Genomic DNA, 20,924 nt, shown 5'->3' on the forward strand with positions numbered 1-20,924 from the left:
GGGAGAAGTGTGTGTGTGTGTGTGTGTGTGTGTGTGTGTGTGTGTGTGTGTTACATGGGGAATAAGGAACTATGGGAACTGACTCCCTATAACAAGTTGTCAGAAAGTTAAGCAGTTGTTGTTCACACCCTACTTTTTCCTATTCTAATTTTACTCCTTTTCAGGTACTAGAACTGTTTGGGTAAAGAAGGAAGATTATTGTGCAGAGTTTCACCTTCCACTCAACCTCTTTTGGATTCTGTCCATATTTTGCACCCATACAAATTATGTGATCCCTGTCTTCCTATTTTATCATTTAGGTAGTAACTGGGATGAGAGCTATAGTTTATTGGATTGTTGATGCTTCCAAACCCTAAAATTTGTATAGCTAAAATTACCTTTTGTTGGATAGTTCTTCAGACTGTTTTTGATCTTGTATATATACTGTTCTTACTCGTTTTTTAAATTAGGCTTCCTTTTTCAATTTTGTCCAGCAAATTTTAGCCTGGATCACTTCTGTTTGGATAGTAAGCTACCTGATTCTGCTAACTTGAAAGCAGACTCCTGATTCTCAGCTGAATGAAGACTCCCAACATAATTTCCTACCTAAAGAGCCAAAATACAGACAAGCAGTAATGTTAACTATGATAACAACAATGGTAGCAATAGTGACACAGTCACACACTTACAGGGTCAGTAGGTCTTACCAACACCAAATATTTTTACTATAGTAAACTGAATGGGAGGATTGTTAGTCCCTACCTTCCTCTTGGCCAAAAGTGAAATGAATGACCTAAAATAACATTAGTTTAATCTGACTGTGCAGACTAACATCATGGGCATAGAAATCTCAAGTAAGTAGTTGTTAAATATATCAATTATCAAGTTGGGTGATATATGAATTCTAAATAAATGAATAAAAAAATTACCTGGAAAATTATACCATAGCCACTTCATCTACTTTCCCATAATCAGTTGAAGCAAAAGTTCCATATACAATTTTACATTTAAAATAATATATATTAAGAAATGATACCTCCAAAAACATTCTATCTTTTGGGACAATGCTGCCAACATTCTATGACTACCAAGCATTGCAAGTGTTAGTCTTACCATGCCCCATTTAGATAATAATAAAATAGTTAACTTTTGCATAGCACTTTGAATTTTGCAAACACTTTATATATACACTCTCATATATTATCTCATTTGATGCTCACAACAGCCTTATGAAATGTGCTATTATTTCCTCCATTTTACACATGATAAAATTGAAAGAAAGAGGTTAAGTTACTTAAACTAAGAGAGCTTCCATTCAACTGTGAACTCTGTGAAGGCAGTGGCTGGCTTTTTGCCTTTCTAGTACTTCACAGTGCCTGGCCCATGGCTGTTGCTTAATAATGCTAATTATCTGACGGGGCTTGGCCTGCCCTGGATGATACAGCTAATAAGTGTCTGAGGCATGATTCAACTCTAGTCTTCCTGACTCAAAATGAAAGAGTCAATTATCAGAAGAAGATTTGAAGTCATGATGGTCCTTTAAAGCTTATAAATAAATACTAAGAGTGGGAGGAACATCCTGATACCAGTTATGCTGAGTAGAATATGCTTTCTTAGAATTGAGGCCAATTTCAGGCCTGATTAATACTTTTGTTTACTCATGCATAAACCTAATCTAACATGATTTTCCATGCAACAGTGAATAAGTTGGAGAGACAGATAGACTATGAAAGAGAGAGAGAGAGAGAGAGAGAGAGAGAGAGATAGACAGACAGACAGAGAGAGAGACAGAGACAGAGACAGAAAAAGAGACAGACAGAGACAGAGAGACAAAGAGACAGACAAAGAAATTCTTAGAAATGCTTAAAAAAACATGAGTAAGATTATTTTGTTCAGTATTCTATTGAAATTTAGGAATGCTCTTTCCTTGGCAAGTTGTTTATTACTTTCATACAATTTAAATCCTATTCGCTCTCAGAAAGGTCAGCTATTCAAATTTTTTCATGAGTGAAGGGGACTATTTTCAGCATGCTAGATATAGTCTGGGGTAACTGGTGGAGTTTCACAGAACTGTTATAATTAGACAGGTACAAACAGAGCAGCTGAGCCAAGGGTAAATTGAAAGCAGGAAAAAGCTAACTTCAGCTCAGTTCAGTCCATCTGTTAGGGATAGTCTCCTCACGTGAGTAACAATATCATGTCCCTTGTTTGTCTAATAAATTTTTATTTATTTTTTGAGTAGGGACCTGCTTTACTCTCTGGTTTCCTAAATCTTGTTGTGGTGAAGGTTAAATAAAAGTAACCATAACTTCTAGAATTCCCAAAGGACACTGAAATTACTACTTGTGTCTCTGTTGATCTCCTTGTGCCTCAGTTTCCTCATTTATAAAAAGAGAAATTTTGATTAGATGGTCCCTGAGATCTTTTCCAGTTCTGGATCTATGATCCTACACTTTGGTAAGTTGAACTCAATAAATCTCACTTTTATAATTTTGGATAATTTCAATAAAATTATTTTGTCCTGTACTCATAATAACACATAACATTTAGTGCTTTAAATATTACAAAATGTTTTACACACATTTTCTCATCTGATCCACATAACAATCCTATGATTATGCTCAGAAGATATAGTCATATAGTCAACAGTGAAAATAAAAGTGGGCATAAATATTATTTATTATTACTGTTTTTGTTGTTATTATCAGCAGCAAATTATTTTAAAGCAGACATACAGAAGACATAACACCTTTGTCAAATGTTAAAAACAAACCTTGCCTAAAAAAAATTTCTCCTTTAAGTTTTATTTGTTTGGGATAAAACATAATATTTTCATTAGTGAAAAAGAGGAGACTAAAAAAAATTGGGGTCAGGGAGGTATTTGAAGAACAGACTGACAACACAAAAAGAACTATAAAATGAATGAAAGCAAAGGTCAGATTAAAAAAAAGGGAAGACAGAACAAGTACTCTCCAAATGAGCAAAGGTAGACAGAAGAATAAATAGTATTAATAACTTTATTAAATAATTTCTTAAATCCCATCATTTTGGAATTTTTCTATGTGATTATTTTACAAATTAAGCTTCTAGGCAGTTGCTCTATTGACACTTTAAAGAGGCTTAGGTTTTTTAGTGCTAGAAAGGACTTTAAAGATCATCTTCCCCATATACTGTAACATAAAAATAGGGAGAAAATGATCAAGGGGCACATTTTTAAACAAGTGTAAAATAAATTTATTCTCAAAGAAGTTCTTTGTGTTAAGATTATTGAAAGTCAGAAGACTTTGGGTGTAGTCAAGGCTATAACCAAGAATTGTTTATACCCAGAACAAGCAATATAAAGTATAGTTGAAAAGATAGAACATAAATTTATCAGAGGAGGGAAAAGTTTATTCCAATCTGTCAAATAGTTGTTCTCCTATTTTTGCTAACTAGGTGCTAAAAATCCATTGTGTCTAAGTTGCTGAAAACTTCAAGTGTTGTCAAGTACCATCTAGATTTGATAGTTTGGGCAAAGTCCCTGACTCTAGTAATAACTAGTAATAGTAATAACTCTAGTAAAAACTAGTAATAACTCTAGTAATAACTTTGGGTCTCATAGCAGATCTGACACTAATTATCTTTGTGACCCTGAGAAAATCAATTAATTTCTCTGTCTGCTTTTGGAGATAAAATCAGAAAGTACTTAAAATCATTTTGTCCTCTAAAAATTCACTGATACAAAGAAAAGAGCATTGAGTTCAAATGTTGTCTTTGATCACTAGTTACATGGTCTAGGTAATAATTTAGCCTCCCTGAACCTTACCTATAAAATAAGTAAATTGTAACATATTGTCTTTCAGGTTCTTGATTTATGATCCTAATACTGACTCTGATTTCTAAGACTTCAAACAGACTGCTAACCAAACAATGAATCTATTAAGTAACCACCTACTTGGGTTCACAAGTAAATCAAAAAGCTTTGGTAGATTCAAGAAGGAAACATTTGTCCAGGTAAAAGAAAGATGCCAGGTTCCTTATCATGTTCACTACTAAACTTGTTAGTGAGGATTTCTGTGGCGTTTCAGAAATGCAGTATTTTTGTACAGTTCATTACATTCTTACACCCTAGTATAAAGAAGAGGAGAGCTGAGAAAAAAAACCTGTAGAAGTAATTATTAGGCATGACAGAGTACATACAATCTGTATGAATGCAACAGCAGGCAAGCCCATTTCTCAAATTGCTGAAATTATTTCTAGTTTGAGTCAAGTTTACAAAAAATATTTACAGAATTAGCAATTTCTTTGAGTTGCTTAATTTCATGAAAGTTTGATTCATCTTTTTTTTTTCTTGAGGGAGGAGAAATCACTTCTACAAATATTGAGAAAAGGTGATTCCTTCATTAGAAAAATCTTCATTAAAACAGATCGTATTCAAGAAATTCATGAGGGAGAACAAACAACAGGGGGAAAAAAGCAATGCTGTCTAGATGAAGAATGTCAAAGATTCTGTTTGCCTCTTCAAGGATTTAGGGAAGTTTTAAAAGATTGACTCTTTTTTCAACTTCCCCTTCTCATGACTGTACAGTAACAAACACTATTAATCATTTCTCATTTCTTTTTATATAAACTGATTCCTACATCCTGACTTTGCTCCATATAAGCTTTTTAATGCTTGGTCAAAAAAATTTGTATTGCATGTCTATATACTTCATCTATTTTGCAAAAAGGGAAATAGAGGAAGCTAGGGTTTAGCTGAAAATACACACTATTTAACTTAGGACAGAGGTAATATTCTCTATGAAAGTTAGGAATTTTCCTAATTGGTAGCTCTGAGCTATTGTATTATTAATAACTTTCTATCTGATATAAATTCCATAAAATAGCAACTAAAGGGCACCGAGTGGAGCTGGAAGTCCTTATATTGCCTTTAGGCTAAAAGCAAACTAACTGTAATTGAACAAGGCAGATTAAATATCTATTCTCTCTCCTTCAAAGAGAACTGGGACATGGAGAAAAGGTCACTGACCAAAGAAAAAGTCACACCTGAACCAACACTGTGGAGGAAATAGGCACTTATTCATATCTATCCCTTCCAGAAAGGAGGAGACAATAAAAAGGACATACCAAACAGCCTCCATAGTGGCTCCTCCACTCCTCCATAGTAAAGCCCACCTAAAATGTCCTTGAATTTGAAAGGAATCCTATTACAACATGTGTTCTTTTTGATGTGTCTTAGTATAAGCTGTTCAATCATTTATGGTCACTTCCCACTCCTACCATGTTGTCCCTTTATGGTGCATACTACTTATTGTGTTTATCAGCTGAATTTGGCCCCTGAAAGCAACTGTAAACTAATAAGAATATAACCACTTGCTTTCTTGTTGGTAATATCTATTCTCTTCACTAAGTTAATGTACCTTGTGAGGAAGATAGCTTATTTTTTTTTCCTGACCCTCATTCCTTAGTAAACCTTAAAGTTTCTTGCCAACATTAAAAGATATATTTTTTCCAATGGATCAACTATTTCACTGTCTACTACAGTTTTAGATCAGTGATACTTGGGTTCCTTTGCTTGCTAAGTTCAGTGCAAAACAAAAGTGTTTAGGTATAACAATGTCATGCAATTTTTGTGGCTTTTCTGCATTCTGACTTGCATGTTTTTATTATAAAGTAACACTATACTAAGAACACTTTAGAGTCCTCAGTCAAAACAGTTCCTATCTTCTACAAGAAATCTTTCCTAATTCCTCTTGACTTTAGTGCCTTTCCTCTTCTGATTATTTATTATTTGTCCTGTATGTAGTTTATTTGAACATATTTGTTTGCTTGTCTCTCCCATTAGATTATGAGTTCTTTGAAGGCATGAGTTGTAATTTGCCTCTTTTTCTATCTTTCTGCTTCTAGTTACTCAGTACATTACCTGGCACATAGTAAAGGTTTAATAAATACTTACTGATCAACTGCTTTTAGTATGTGATCACTTCTATTTATTTTATACACTGATGGCAAATTATTTCCTCCTATACTCTAATCTCCTTTCTGCTCAAGAAAAATTCAATGACTCCCTGCTACCCATAGGATAAAATTCAAACTCTTAGGAATAAGAATATCTGCATGATAATCATCATTTTTGTAAGTGTTGAAAGGTATATCTGGTGTTCTAAAGAAAATAGTTTTCCATTCATCCTCACTCTTATCCTATTTAGAAGAGATTCATGGAATTTGAGAACATATGAGTGAATGAAAGCATAAGATAAGGAACATTCTAGAATCTAGTAATACAATTTTACATTAAAAAAACAGTTTTGGAAAAATACTTAGTAAACATAAAAGGCTGGCTAGCTTTTTAAAATTGATATTCTCATACTCTCTGTGGTCACTTCTGTGGAACAAAGACTAACTTAAACTACTCTTAAAACTCAAACAGGAAATCTGGCCTTTGGAAAGTTTCAAATCTTTTCCTGGAGATTATACTTCAAAATAATTCTCAAATATCAAACAAGAGGCAAAGAAGAGAAAAATTATTTTAGATAAGTAATCTTTATAGTATTAGCTTTTCTGTATTAAAATTTTAAATTATAAATGAATATCCTCAAAAAACTCAGAATTTAACATTTATGTATAGAAGGATAATTGATGACCTTGGTCAATTTGATCTTGCCATCAAACAAGAAATCTTCCAGTGTCAAGTTTGTGAACTCTGAAATTCTTTTATCTAATTGTAATCTTTTATCATTCCATCTTTTTTCCAATTTTTGCTCTTCATTGTCAATGAGACTTCTAATCCCCTTACTCCTCATTACATTACCAGCCTACTATCCCTACACTGGATATTCCTTCCCTCCTAAATCTTGACCAGTTCAACTTTCAATTCTCTTTTTTCTTTGTCTTATTGCCCATATCTAACTCACAATTATTTGAACCATCTTACCATTTTCATCCTATTCAGATGTAATCTTAAATGGATCCTAACTACAATAAAGCAATTCTTGGTCTCCTCTCTAATTAATATTCTGTTCCCCTTAACAGAGTGGCTGTCTTGAATCTTTTCATCTTTCTTTGTGCTTTCCATGGCTAGCCCTACTATACCCCAGTCCAATTCTACTACAGATTTTGCCTCAAACATCACTGAAAAAAATAGAAGCCATTTGCCATTCTTCTTCCTGTCTTCACATCTCATTTCCCTCTAATATCATTCCCTACTCTCTCCTCCCAGTTTTCTGTTTTCTGATGAAAAGTGGTCCTTCTCCTAGCCAAAGCCAACCCATCAACATATAACCTTGATCCTATACCATCCGATCTTCCCCATCAGATTTAATTCACTATCATTCCCATTCTGTCTGTAATCTTCAACCTATCCCTATATACTGGCTCCTTTCCTGATATGTAGATCATCATCCCACTCATTCTTAAAAAAAGAATCCTACTTGATCCAACCATCCATGCTAGCTATCCCTCCTACACTTTTCAGCTAAATTTCTTGAAAATGCGATTCTATATTCATAGCTTTCACTTTCTCTCCTTTCTTCTTATTTTTTATATACTTAGCACTTAACAGTGCATGGAAATTAGTTGGCATTTAATAAATGCTAATTTACTGACTTGTTACCATGTATTTTAAAAGGCACACTCTAAAAAGTCTCTTCCCATTTCCCTTCAGAAGTGATTTCTTAGTTGACAAAGTGGAGAGCACTAACTAAATGTGCTCCATGTTATTCTTTTCCATGTTACATGGTAATTTTTAGGGCTTCTATTATTTGTCCTCAGAAGTTCTATACACAGATGCCCTAGGACCAAGTAAGTGTTTACTATCTCTGAGGTAAAAACTGACCCTTGCCACAGCCTATTTTGAACTAGGTGGCAGTCATGAGATCATAATGTAATTTAGGTTTCTAGCCAAGGTTGGAATATTTTGCGAGAGGCTCTTCTAATTGTTGGGGAGAATGCTGACACAACTGTGTGTAACTATACAAGAGGAGTAGCTGGTATAGGAGCTTTGGAAAATTGAAATTTTTTTAGGAGAACAGATTTGGTAGAAGAGTCTCTTCAGAGAGAGACACATGGAGGGGAAAAGACTTTGGGAAATGACACACGTGTAGAGGAATCCAATTCCTCAACATGTTCCTGATTTATATCTTTTCTCTCTAGAAATCTTGGAATCTAGGAATCTAGGGATTTTCTCTCAGGTGAGATCAGAACCTTTTTTTTTTTTTTTTTTTGAGGTGAGAGATTTCATTTCCCATGAGAGAGCTTGTTCACTCTGTGTATTTTTTAGTGTATTCTAATCTCTTTTTTTATTCTAATTCCAATTTTTGTTTGCAATTTGCAGAATAAATAGTGTGTGTGTGTGTGTGTGTGTGTGTGTGTGTGTGTGTGTATGTTTGTGGTCAACTCTTAAATAAGCTAAGATCTATTCTCCATCCTTTAAAGGCCAGACTTTGTTCTAAAGTTATTGTGCCGTCTAAACTAGTAATATTTTGTTGTTCTGTCATTCAGTTGTGAACAACTCTTTGTGACCCCATGGACCATAGCATACCTTTCTATCTTCCACTATCTCTTGATGTCTGTCCAAGTTCATGTTCATTGTTTCCATGATATTTTTTTAATCCATCTCATCTTCTGTCATCTCAGTTTTCTTTTGCCATCAATCTTTCCACACATCAGGGGTTTTTCCCCCTCCGATACATCTGGTCTTCTTTTTATGTGAAGTATTTAAGCTTCAGTTTTAGTATTTGACCTTCCAGTGAATAGCATGAATTAATTTCTTTTAAGTATTGACTTATTTGACCTCTGTGCAAGTCCCTGTGCAAGGGACTTTTAAATAGTAGTCTCCAACATCACAATTCAAAAGCATTAATTCTTCAATGCTCATAAATAATATAATTCTAGATTGGTATTCCACTTCAAGTACTCACAATTACCTGACTTCAAACTGAAGGAAGGTCTCTTCTTCCTTGCAAAAGTAAAGTGTAACTCTTTTTTATTTCTGGTTTAATGAGAAATTGTTTAGGTGGAATTGGAGTAGATACATTAATAGTTTATCAAAGGGTATATGATTTATTTTGGTATTTTTGTTTCCAGTACACATTGTTTCATACTTTCAAACTATGTTGTAAACTCTGTATCTATTTCAGATCTCAAACATGCTAACTGTAGAGCTATAGATATCTCCTTCATTTGTCCTCAAAAGATGCTGAAGCCAAACCTGAATTCAATTGCCAGTTATGTAGTTAGTGGTAGGAATTCTTGTTCAGGTTGTATAAGAAGGCAATGGAGGTTCTGTCTGACTTTGAAAGTCTGCATTTCTCTGATAAGGGGAAAAGTTGGATTCTTCACTCTTGAAGGATTCACTATGCTATCAATTTATTTTAAATCAGAAATTTATAATACTTATGATATAATTAATTGCAAATATCTTAGAGGAGATAGGAAAAAGGTGGTTCATAATGAATAAATTCTTTGGTAGCCTGGTGGAAATGACAGATCACTTCTCAGAATATTGACTTTTCAAGGCATGAATTCATCATATTTCAAAGGAATACAATTATATTGAAATATGGTCTAGAAAATAATAATGGTAGGTATACACCTGGACATAGAGCTTATATTCAATAAATAGTTTTCAACAACAAATTTAAGAACGAGCTTGGAAGAACAAGAATTATCATTCCTTCATCCTGTAGTATTTAAAATTTTTATCAATAATATGCAATAATAGAATAACTTTGTGAGTTCCTACTCATTAAATTTGTAGATGATATCAACAAAGGAATGGAAGAAGCAAGGACTCTGGCAAAGGCATTGACTCAATGGTATCTTCCCATCTTTAAATCCAATGACTTCATAACAAATTTATAGAGCACCAAATAATGAGTTGGACTTTCTTACATTCATTGACCTTCTACTTCAAGAAGAAAAAATGCAAAGTCATTAAGGAGTAGGCTACTTTGGTATAAAGGTTTGAAAATCTAAATCACTTTCTTACAGGTTTTCACGTTTCCTTGAGTACTTTTAATAAACTAAATATAAATTTCACTTTTTAATTAAAGCTTTTAATTAGGAAAATTGCTTTGTTATTTTATTGGCTAATGCTACAATACAGCTCAAGGTATCCTTGTAAGGCCACCATTTAGTGATTTTGGTACTTTAATACAGGACACCATTTCTTTCAGTGTCTGGAAAGCATTCATCATTTTCAAATGCAGCACTTCATTCTTTAGCTAGGCAAACAATTCTGACAAATTTACATGGGGAAATAAACAAAAAAAAAGGGAAGAGAGAGATAAAAAGGAAAGGGGAAAGAAAGGGAAATAGAGGCAGAGAGGGAAGAAGTGAGAATGACCTTTTCCCCACTTCTCATTACCCTCAGAATTAACAGCAGTGGGTAATATTACATTAAAAATCTCAACATAATCATTAACTAATTAATTCTTTAAAAGAATCATAGCTTTTAAATTTATTTTATCTTTGTCATCAGTTTTAGAGTAAATAAATTCTTTGATAAGAAAGACAAAATATAATTTTTCTAAAATTTCTATTTGAGCAGATTTCTCCATGAGTACCTTATTCCAATGCTTTGTGAATACTTCAGTTTCTTGAAGACTGAAAAGACAGAAGGGAGTAGTTTATAAAGGTCTTTGAATTCCAAATTGAGTGTTTTGTACTTGATCATCAAAGTCCCTGGGAGCTTTTGAAGTTTACTGGATGGGTGTGTGATGACATGGTTACATGGTTATAGAGATAAAATTTCTGTTACCTACTTTACTAGATTATTGGGTCAAAAGTGTTTTTGTCAACTTTAAAGCACTATTTAAATGTAAGTTATTATCATCATTATAACTGGAAGTTATTTGTCCTTTTCCAAATTGTTTTGTTCTGTAAAATCTATATAATTCATTGTTATCTCTGAGAAAGAAGCTAAAGAAATATAATCTTTGTTTATCATTGGAAACTCATCTAACCAACTGATGTCTAGCAGCAACCAGCAAATCAGTAGATTATTTCTTTGTTAACTATTCAGATCTCAGCGTACTGATTTATTTAATGATGACTAGGTTCCTCCCCAGAAGCTATTAATACAACTGTGTGTTGAATCTTGTCATTCAACACATTCACCATTCAACAGCTGCTAGAATACTCTGTGAGCACTTAGTCTCTCCAGGCCTTTCTGAAATCATCCTGTTGGTCATTTCTTACAGAACAATAATATTCCATAATATTCATATACCACAATTTATTGAGCCATTCTCCAACTGATGGGCATCCACTCAGTTTCCAGTTTCTAGCCACTACAAAGAGGGCTGCCACAAACATCTGTGCACATACAGGTCCCTTTCCCTTCTTTATGATCTGTGAGTACTTAGAAAGGGAAGTGTGAACCAATAGGACTTCAATAAGAACACTTCACATCAAAAATTTTAATGAAGTCATGAGAGGGATAGATTAGCAAGATTCAGTTGCAATAAGGTACCTAGATTTAAACAAGACATCCAAAAGTTCTTTCGTGATATATTTTTGTACAAAATTCATAAATGTGAATGAAATGATAATATAATAGGTATTTGTGCCTGGCTGAAAAAAGTGGATTAGTGGCCAATTTCAACTTCCTGGCGGGAATACTCTATTCATGTGTTGAAGTACTCTTTTTCAACATGAAATTATTGAGTTGGATAGGAGCAAGAAGGAAAAATTTATCAAGTTTCTGCTAAAGTCCTAGTCCAGTGCTCTACTGTAACATGCAAGTGATCTTGGGGTGAGAGGTATTCTAGAAGATAGAAAGCTCTATAACATTAGCAATCTATAGGGGGAAAAAGAAATACTATTGTGCTTGTATATTAGAGCTCTCATTGTATACATATACTTAAGATTAAAGAGAAAATCTTTGTGTTATAATGGTTCAAAGTTTATACAATGACATCAAATTGGCCAACATTGAGATATAATTGCTTAAGTAACATGTTAGGAAAGTATAGGAGCAAATAGTTAGCAAAGACTCCAAGAAACAGCACATCAAATTGACTTCAGTGTTACAGTTGATGTTCCTTTGAATTTCCTCTCTGTGTTCTATGATGCCTAATCTCTGAAAGAAATAGTCCTTACCTCAAATGGCATTTCATTGGTCACCAGTTACATTTGTGTGTAGTTGGGTGCTATGATCCCTAAGGTTTGGACACAAAGTACATTATGAAGAGGTATTCAAATGATTTTGGCAATATACTTCATAGATCCAGTCTAGAGAGAATACCTGACCCTCAGTTCTTAAGCTCCTTCAGCTTTTAAGTCCTTAAACTCTTAAGCATCCTATTAGTATGTATCATTGCATGACACGTAAGCTATACCACACAGAAAAAGCTTCAAGTATGAGCCCAAAACAAGATTCTATATCCTTTTTGTCCAAGGACCAGTCAAGCTAAGTAAAGAAAAGTCCACCACCTGTAGGTTGGTCATAGAAGTTCATAAAATGGATAATTTCTTATTATTGCTATCCTTGAAATAAAGTAATTTTATTTGACTATTAAATAACTTTAAATGAAGAACTTCTGCATTATCCAAAGCAAATATCTCCCTCAAAGACACTAAATTATCTCATTGTTTGTAAATGGAAGAAAAAGGAAGACCCTGTGTAAAGTACAATTGAAATCATTTTGTAAAAGAGATCTTGGTACTTCTACATCAGTCATATCAGCCATAGTACTTCTACATGTCTAATTATAATTTGCTGAAGTATTGAAATATCAAGATATTACAAATATCTCTTGTTGTGATAGCTATCATTAATATATTACATTTTTGTATGTATAACATATATATAAATGATAAGTATATATGTAGTAAATATAATAAATTATATATCAATATATATGTATAATTATGACATATTTATATAGTTATTATGGTATCATGATGGCCAGGGCCTCTTCTTTCCATTTGCAATTTGGGGAGCAATAAGAAAGAAGTGACAACAAAAAGAGAGTTAGAAGGATAGTACCATATTTATGAGCATAACATGGAATGATTGTGGTGATGCTTCAATAAAAGAATTGCATCTTGAACCAAAAATGGTTGGGAAACGTGATATAGAATAAAAATTACTTTCGTTAACTTGCCAAATTAGTAGTTGAAATAGTAGACTATTTACTAATAAAATTATATCATTGAGTTAACTGACTGCATATTTTTCAGTCTTCTCATATTAGTTTTCCTTTTCACTTGTCACTTTGAATAACATAAAGAACACAGAAATAACTAATAACACAGAAATAACGAATCTTCAGTACAAAAGCTTAAATTATGTGCTAAAGCCAGCCGGACAGCACCATAAATAAAATGTTAGACCTGTAGTCAGAAAGACCTGAGTCCAAATCCTGCATCAGATACTTACTAGTTGTATCATTGAAAGGTCAGTTTAATCAATTTCTGCCTCAGTTTCCACATCTGTAAAATAGGACTTACCTTTCCTAGTTGTTTTGAGGATCAGAAATGAGAGAACATTTATAAAGTATTTTGTAAGCCTTAAAATGCTAACTATTATTACTATCATATTCAGGTATACACAGTAACTATATCTAATAAAGATGAATCTATCAAAGAAATAGGAATTAAGATCAACAGGTGTTCAGTCATTTTTTGATGATGTATAACTCTTGATGAACACATTTGGGGTTTTCTTGGAAAAGATGCTGGGGTGATTTGCCATTTCTTTCTCTAGGTCATTTTTGGCTGAGGAAACTGAGGCAACCAGATTTAAGTGTCTTAGCCAAAATTACAAAATGTTTCAGGCTATATTGGAATTCAGTAAGACGAGCTTTATAGTAAACTATCCACTGCATCACATAATTATCCTAAGATCAATAAGACTAGCTGTTAAAGAAAGACATCATATTGCAAGGAAAAAGAGATTTTAATAGATACATTAAATTTTGTAAAAATACATCTAAGGAAGACTCAGAGAAATTAAGATTCTCATAGTGTGTTCAAGTGGTAAGGAGAAAGGGGAATAATCCTTACAGAAAAATATACCCAATAATAAAGTCAGACAAAAATAAGAAAAATTAGAATTGGTTGACTAAGAACTTATTTTTTCAAATATCTGGGCTACTGTTGTTGCTGCTGCCACTATTATTCTTATTGGAACTTTTGCAGAACACAAATAATCCAGATTTCTAAGTGAAAAGTAAAATGCTAGAATTAGATCTTTACAGACTCTTTGTATCATGGCTATTCACTTTAACCAATACAAAGTTGCAATTATCCTTCTCCATTTCACTTGCCTAACAATCATCACCCAAGTTATGCTATCATTCAGAGGCAAAACAGCATATTTGTGCCTCTATTTCCTAGAAATAGTGACAATAAGACTATATCAGATGATTTATTTCTCATCAACATGAATGTGTCAAAAGAATCAAGTATAGTAGGGTTTTGTTTTATAAATAGAGGACACAGAGAGGCAAAACTGGAGAAAAATCAACTTTGTAAAAAATATTTTCTTAAAAAGTTTTTTAGATTGTGATTATTTTCTCCCTAAAGACTACTGAGCAACTGGCTTACCACTAGTAATTAATAACACAAAGGGAATTCACCAGTAGTAGGAGACAATCAACATTTTGAAAACTACTTACTCACTACCAAAGAGGATTTGTGAAGCCACTTGACTAAAAAAGAATACACCTATTATTACTGATGCTGTTACTAATGTAATTCTAGTTTCAATTGTCCCTCCCACAGAGACTATGAATAGTAACTGTAATTTTTTCAGTGGAAAGATCTGGGGAAGAGGAAATTTACCTATCACTTAGAAAATTAATTGTCATGAGTGAGAGAATGTGAGAGGCACAGAGGTTCTATTAGTACTTTTTACTGAAAAAAACTGAATGTACTAATTGTCAAGGAGAAAGAATCTGAGGGGGCTGAAGAGAACGGAAATTAACTCTTTTCTGCAGAAGATAACTTACGAAGAGACTTTTAATTACCATCCTGATGGAGCTAAAGGGAAGAACTGGTTGTATATTGATATGTGACCAGGTATTTACATTTAGCTCAGCTTTCTCTGTGGTGAAATTAATTTATCTTATGTGTTTATTTTTTATTTTGGGATAAAGTTACAAGGAAAATTAAAATAATATAGCCTTGTTTCCAAGATCAGTTTATTCTTATTGTTGTTCTTTTTATTTTTGAATTAACTAATCTTCAGTACAAAAGCTTAAATTTGGAAGCCTCTGATGATACTTTAGGTGTAATACACTGGGGAATGGGAAGGATGGAAGAGAACTTGACTGAACAGAACAATATATGAAAAGTACTTGTGAACACAGAAAAGTCTAGTTTCCTGTTATTTATCATTAAGCTATTCCATACTTTTCCTTAATACTTTGACATTTTAATGGACCCATGAGCTTGCTAATGAGGGTACTTCTTCCAGTTTATAACCTATCCATGCTTAGTTATTCTGTTGGCTCTTTGTCTATATACTTTAATATGTCCCATGCAGAGGAGTGTACCATTATGTTTTGGGGTCTATTATCTGGGTACCAATATGGCCTATACTAAAATAGTCATACTAAAAGGAGGGGAGCTGATATGTAGAAAAAGTGAGAATAATAGATGGCTAGTCTGCATGCTGCCTTGATCCTTTTTGCAGTTATTTCATAGTTAACCATATCTTATACACCAACCTTATGTCTCTCAATTGCTCTTTTGGTAATCTATAATTTTGATTTCTCAAAGATTTCATGGTCCTTAGCTATAAATCATAACTGGAAGAGTATTATCATTGAAAAGATAGTATTTTGTTTCAGGAAGAAGCTCAGAGTTGTTGAAAATGCTTCATAAGTTTTTTTAAAGGAAACTCAACCTGCTCTTTTTGAGTCCACTTCATCATCCACTTGAAGTCTATATCCAAGATATAACTATTAATGGACCAAATGGGATGGGGGGGGGGGAATGGGAGGTGAGTGGGAGAGGAAAGAGGAGCTATCTATCCAAATGCACCAGCGGTCTAAACAATGTATATATTTTAATCTATTTTATCAAATGATATCTTGTAAACATTAAATTTTATATTATATATCTGTAATTCAATTGTGTTTATAATAATATATATCAAAATAACTATATAAAATCTCTAATTGTTCTGTTGTAGAAATCCCTTTTCATAGTTTCATTAAAGATAGCCTCAATATAAGTGTTAGTTGTAAGTAGACATATAGCTTAGTAGTTATTGAACTCTTTTTTCAATTGTGTTAAAATCTACATTTTATCCTACTCTTTTGTAATATTGCAAATTCATCCCTAATAACCTCAAAATAATATCAATTCTATCATAGAACTAATGTATTTACTTGGGCTGGTTCAGGTGATATCTGGATCTTTGTTTTCTTTATTGTCTTTTGTATTTCTTCATGCAGCACATTGGGGATTGTGATGTTAAAATTTAGAAATGGTGACTCTGCTGAAATATATATATATATATATATATATATATATACACATACATACATATATATATATGTATGTGTATATTAGTAGATGTAGCTACTGCTATATATAGTAATTAAAGCAAGAAGCAGAATTTGATGTTTTAAATTACTTCTAAAACCATTGTAAGGCTTTTGTTATGAAGCAATACTCATTAATATAAGTAGGATTTATCTTACTTGAAACTTGCAAATCAAAATTTATATGAATTATTGTTAGAATCCTTACAAAGTGATGTCAGTTGCCTAATTTAGCATGGTATTTAGCAAATTCTCTAGCTCACTAATGTATTTAAGTATTCATTGGAGTTCACACTTTTGGGAGATTCACAAGTCAGTATTCAGTATGAGATTCACAAGTCAGAAACTCACAATCTCACTCTCTCAGAGGAGGAGTCAACCTTTGAGTTCACACCTCTAAAAGAGCATAAAAAGATGCTGAGTTAGTGAAGTGAGTCAGTTCAGAAGAAGTCCACTCTCGAAGGAGGAATCAGATTCATTCATCCCTCTCACACCACCGTGGTGGCAGGCTCTCCCCCTTCGCTTCTCCACTGAAAGATAGGCCTCTAAGAAAACTACCTGGGCCCAAGGAAAGAGACAAGACTTGGAAGGAGAAATAAACATTTGGATTTTATTAGCTGGCTGTATTTGAGGTGATTATTACTTTGAACTGAAACTAAGTCTGCCTCCAGGAAACCTCCCCAAGAAACCTGCTCTCACAGAGAACTATCATATATTACATAAAAGAAGAGAACACTACATTTAAAATGTGGTGTTCTTCTTCTTTTCCTATAATATAATAGTTCTCTCTTCTCCAATAGGATATAGGATTTTTGAAGGCAGGTCTTGTCTTGCCTTATTTGTATGATTAGTGCCTGGCACAGTGCCTAGAATATAGCACATATTTAATAATATTTTTGGTTAGTTGGTAGGGTAATATAACCTCTATAGAAAGAATTATAACATATAAGTGCATTAGAAAGGTGTAAACAAAAATGCTGTAAGAGATTCAAAAAAAAACATCAGCTGCTGATGGAATCAGAGATACTTCCATGGATGGAGTATAATTTGAATTTGTCTTCTATGGAATTTAATGGTTGAAGAAGAGAATAGAGGTCATCTAAGAAATAAGGAACAAAGTAAATAAAGATTACAGGCAAGAAAGATTATCATATCTCTGTCTAGGTAGGCTGGAAAAGAGTGTATATAGCAGAAAACTATATGACAGAAAGTTCGAAAGGCTATAAGAAATGATGAGCTTAATGATCTTAGAAAACCATAAATAGACTTCACAAAATAACGAAGAACAAAATGAGCAGAACTAAGAGAATGCTTTATACAGTTATTGCAATATTGTTTTAAGAAAAACTCTGAGCAAGTAAGTCATTTTGGTTATAATAAATACTCAAATTAATTACAAAGGGCATATAGAATGGTTTTACATGTCTATCTATCTATCTATATATGAACACAAAGATATTTGTGTCTAATGGTAGCCATCATTAGGGCTGGGAGTGGGGAAGTGGAAAAAAAAGGAAAAACCCAAAAAAGGAAATGTACATGAGAATTTATTATATATTTAAAAGGAATAGCATGTTGTTCATATAGACTTTCAGTTTCATATATAATCTTTTTTATTTTGTGAAAATGAAAATGCTTGTTTTATTCCATAAATTAAAATAAAATAAATATAAATAAAATGAATAAATTAAAATTTTAAAAGAAAAGAAAAGCAAAATAGATTGGAGAGGAAGAGTGGTTGTAACAAAACTTGCTAGTTGTTTGTTACAACAGGTTCTAAGAGGAGGTGCAAAAGGAGTTCCTGTAGGTAATATCAACAGAATTCAGTAACTGATTAGATGAGAGAATATTAGCTATTAACTACTAGTGTGATCTGGACAACTTGTTTCATTTTTCTGGACCTCAATTATCTCATTTTTTTTACCTTATTTTTTTCATAATTATAACTTTTAATTGACAGAACCCATGCCTGGGTAATTTTTTACAACATTACCCCGTGCACTCACTTCTGTTCTGACTTTTCCCCTCAGATGGCAAGCAGTCCTATACATGTTAAATATTTCACAGTATCTCCTAGATACATTATATGTGTGCAGAACCGAACAGTTCTCTTGTTGCACAGGAAGAATTGGATTTAGAAGGTAAAAATAACCCTGGAAGAAAAACAAAAATGCAAACAGTTTACATTCCTTTCCCAGTGTTCTTTCTTTGGGTGTAGCTGCTTCTGTCCATCATTGATCAATTGAAACTGAGTTAGATCTCTTTGTTGAAAAAATCCACTTCCATCAAAATACATCCTCATACAATATCATTGTTGAAATATATAATGATCTCCTGGTTCTGCTCATTTTATTTATTATCAGTTCATATAAGACTCTCCAGGCCTCTCTGTATTCGTCCTGCTGGTCATTTCTTATAGAACAATAATATTCCATAACATTCATATACCACAATTTACCCAATCATTCTCCAATTGATGGGCATCCATTCATTTTCCAGTGTCTAGCCACTACAAAGAGGACTGCCACAAACATGTTGGCACAGGTGTATGTACCAAAATGTTTGTGCCAGCCCTGTTTGTGGTGGAGCATCTTTTCATATGGCTAGAAAGTTTCAATTTCATCTAAGAATTGTCTATTCATATCCTTTGACCATTTATCAACTGGAGAATGGCTTGATTTCTTGTAAATTAGAGTCAATTCTCTATATATTTTGGAAAAGAGACTTTTATCATAACCTTTAACTGTAAAAATGTTTTCTCAGTTTATTGCTTCCCTTCTAATCTTGTCTGCATTAGTTTTGTTTGTATAAAAACTTTTCAATTTGATATAATCAAAATTTTCTATTTTATAATCAATAACGATCTCTAGTTCTTCTTTGGTCAAAAATTCCTTCCTCTTCCACAGATCTGAGAGATAAACTATCCTATGCTCTTCTAATTTATTTATAATTTCTTTCTTTATGCCTAGGTCATGAACCCATTTTGACCTTATCTTCATGTACGGTGTTAAGTGTGGATCAATACCTAGTTTCTGCCATACTAATTTTCAATTTTCCCAGCAATTTTTGTTAAATAATGCATTCTTATCCCCAAAACTGGAGTCTTTGGGTTTGTCAAACACTAGATTATTAAAGTTATTGGCTGTTTTGTCCTTTGGACCTAACCTATTTCATTGATCAATTAGTCTATTTCTTAGCCAATACCAGATGGTTTTAGTAACCGCTGCTTTATAATATAATTTTAGATCTGGTACAGCTAGGCCACCTTCACTTGATTTTTTTTCATTAATTCCCTTAAAATTCTTGACCTTTTGTTTTTCCATATGAACTTTGTTGTTATTTTTTTCTAGGTCATCAAAGTAGTTTTTTGGGAGTCTGATTGGTATAGCGCTAAATAAATAGATGAGTTTAAGTAGTATTGTCATCTTTATTATATTTGCTCGCCCAATCCACAAGCATTTAATATTTTTCCAGTTGGTTAGAACAGATTTAATTTGTGTGGAAAGTGTTTTGTAGTTCTGCTCATAAAGTTTCTGATTTGCCCTTGGCAGATAGATTCCTAAATATTTTATACTATCAGTAGTTACTTTAAATGGAAGTTCTCTTTGTAACTCTAGCTGTTGGATTTTGTTAGTGATATATAAGAATGCTGATGACTAATGTGGGTTTATTTTGTATCCTGCAACTTTGCTAACGGTGTGGATTATTTCTAATAACTTTTTAGTAAGAATCTGGGGGTTCTTGGTAACACAAATATAGAAAGGTGTAATTTTTTTTATTCTCTAATTCCCACTTTTAATTTTTTCCAAAGTTGTTTTAAACAATTTAATGTAATTTGTAGTGGGCAAATTTTTTCCTTCTGATCTTATTAAAATGTTCTTTGTCCCCAAATTATTTGATGGTTTTAAATAAAAATGCTTAACTATTTTGGGTATTTTTTCCTAACTTCAAGTGTTTTTAATAAATTTTTAAATCTTTTTCTGATCTATTGAGATGATCCTTGTTTTTGTTAATTTTTTTATTTTTCCAATTATTGATAGTTTCCTAATATTAAAATGATTTGGTTATATCCATTTGTTTTTATTATTGGGGATGATTTTCTTACTTTTGCTTAATTTTTAAATTTTAGCTAATATTTTAAGGAAGGTCATTTTTCTTTCTCGTTTTAATAGGTTTGGGTTTATTACCATGCTTTCTGGATCCCTTTTATTCTATTTTTTTTTGGTTTATATGCAATTATAATTGTTCTTTAATTTTGTGAATTCCTGAAACCTCTGGTTCTGGGGTTTTCTTGGGGTTGATTTGGCTTGTTCTTTTTTTTTGAAATAATATTTGGAAATTTTTTGTTTTCCCAATCTGGGAAGCCTATTTTTTAGGATCTCCATTTCCTTATTTTTCAAAATTTATTGGCATAAAGGTTGGGCAAGTAACCCCTTATTTTTCTTTAATTTCCTCTTTTTGGGGAAA

At 32.7% G+C, this 20,924-nt stretch overlaps 1 protein-coding gene and 1 long non-coding RNA gene across 10 annotated transcripts in view; one reads left to right on the forward strand and one right to left on the reverse strand.

Annotated features, from left to right (window-relative positions):
- SAMD4A (sterile alpha motif domain containing 4A) overlaps positions 1-20,924 on the reverse strand; it is a 332,472-nt gene that overhangs the window by 277,964 nt on the left and 33,584 nt on the right. The window lies entirely within an intron of this gene.
- LOC116421607 lies at positions 728-4,631 on the forward strand. Its single transcript, XR_004232063.1, has 3 exons — positions 728-833; positions 3,822-3,972; positions 4,315-4,631. It is a non-coding gene; the product is annotated as an uncharacterized LOC116421607 (long non-coding RNA).

The sequence above is a fragment of the Sarcophilus harrisii genome, chromosome 2 (genome assembly GCF_902635505.1).
Source record: "Sarcophilus harrisii chromosome 2, mSarHar1.11, whole genome shotgun sequence".
Lineage (NCBI taxonomy): Eukaryota > Metazoa > Chordata > Mammalia > Dasyuromorphia > Dasyuridae > Sarcophilus > Sarcophilus harrisii.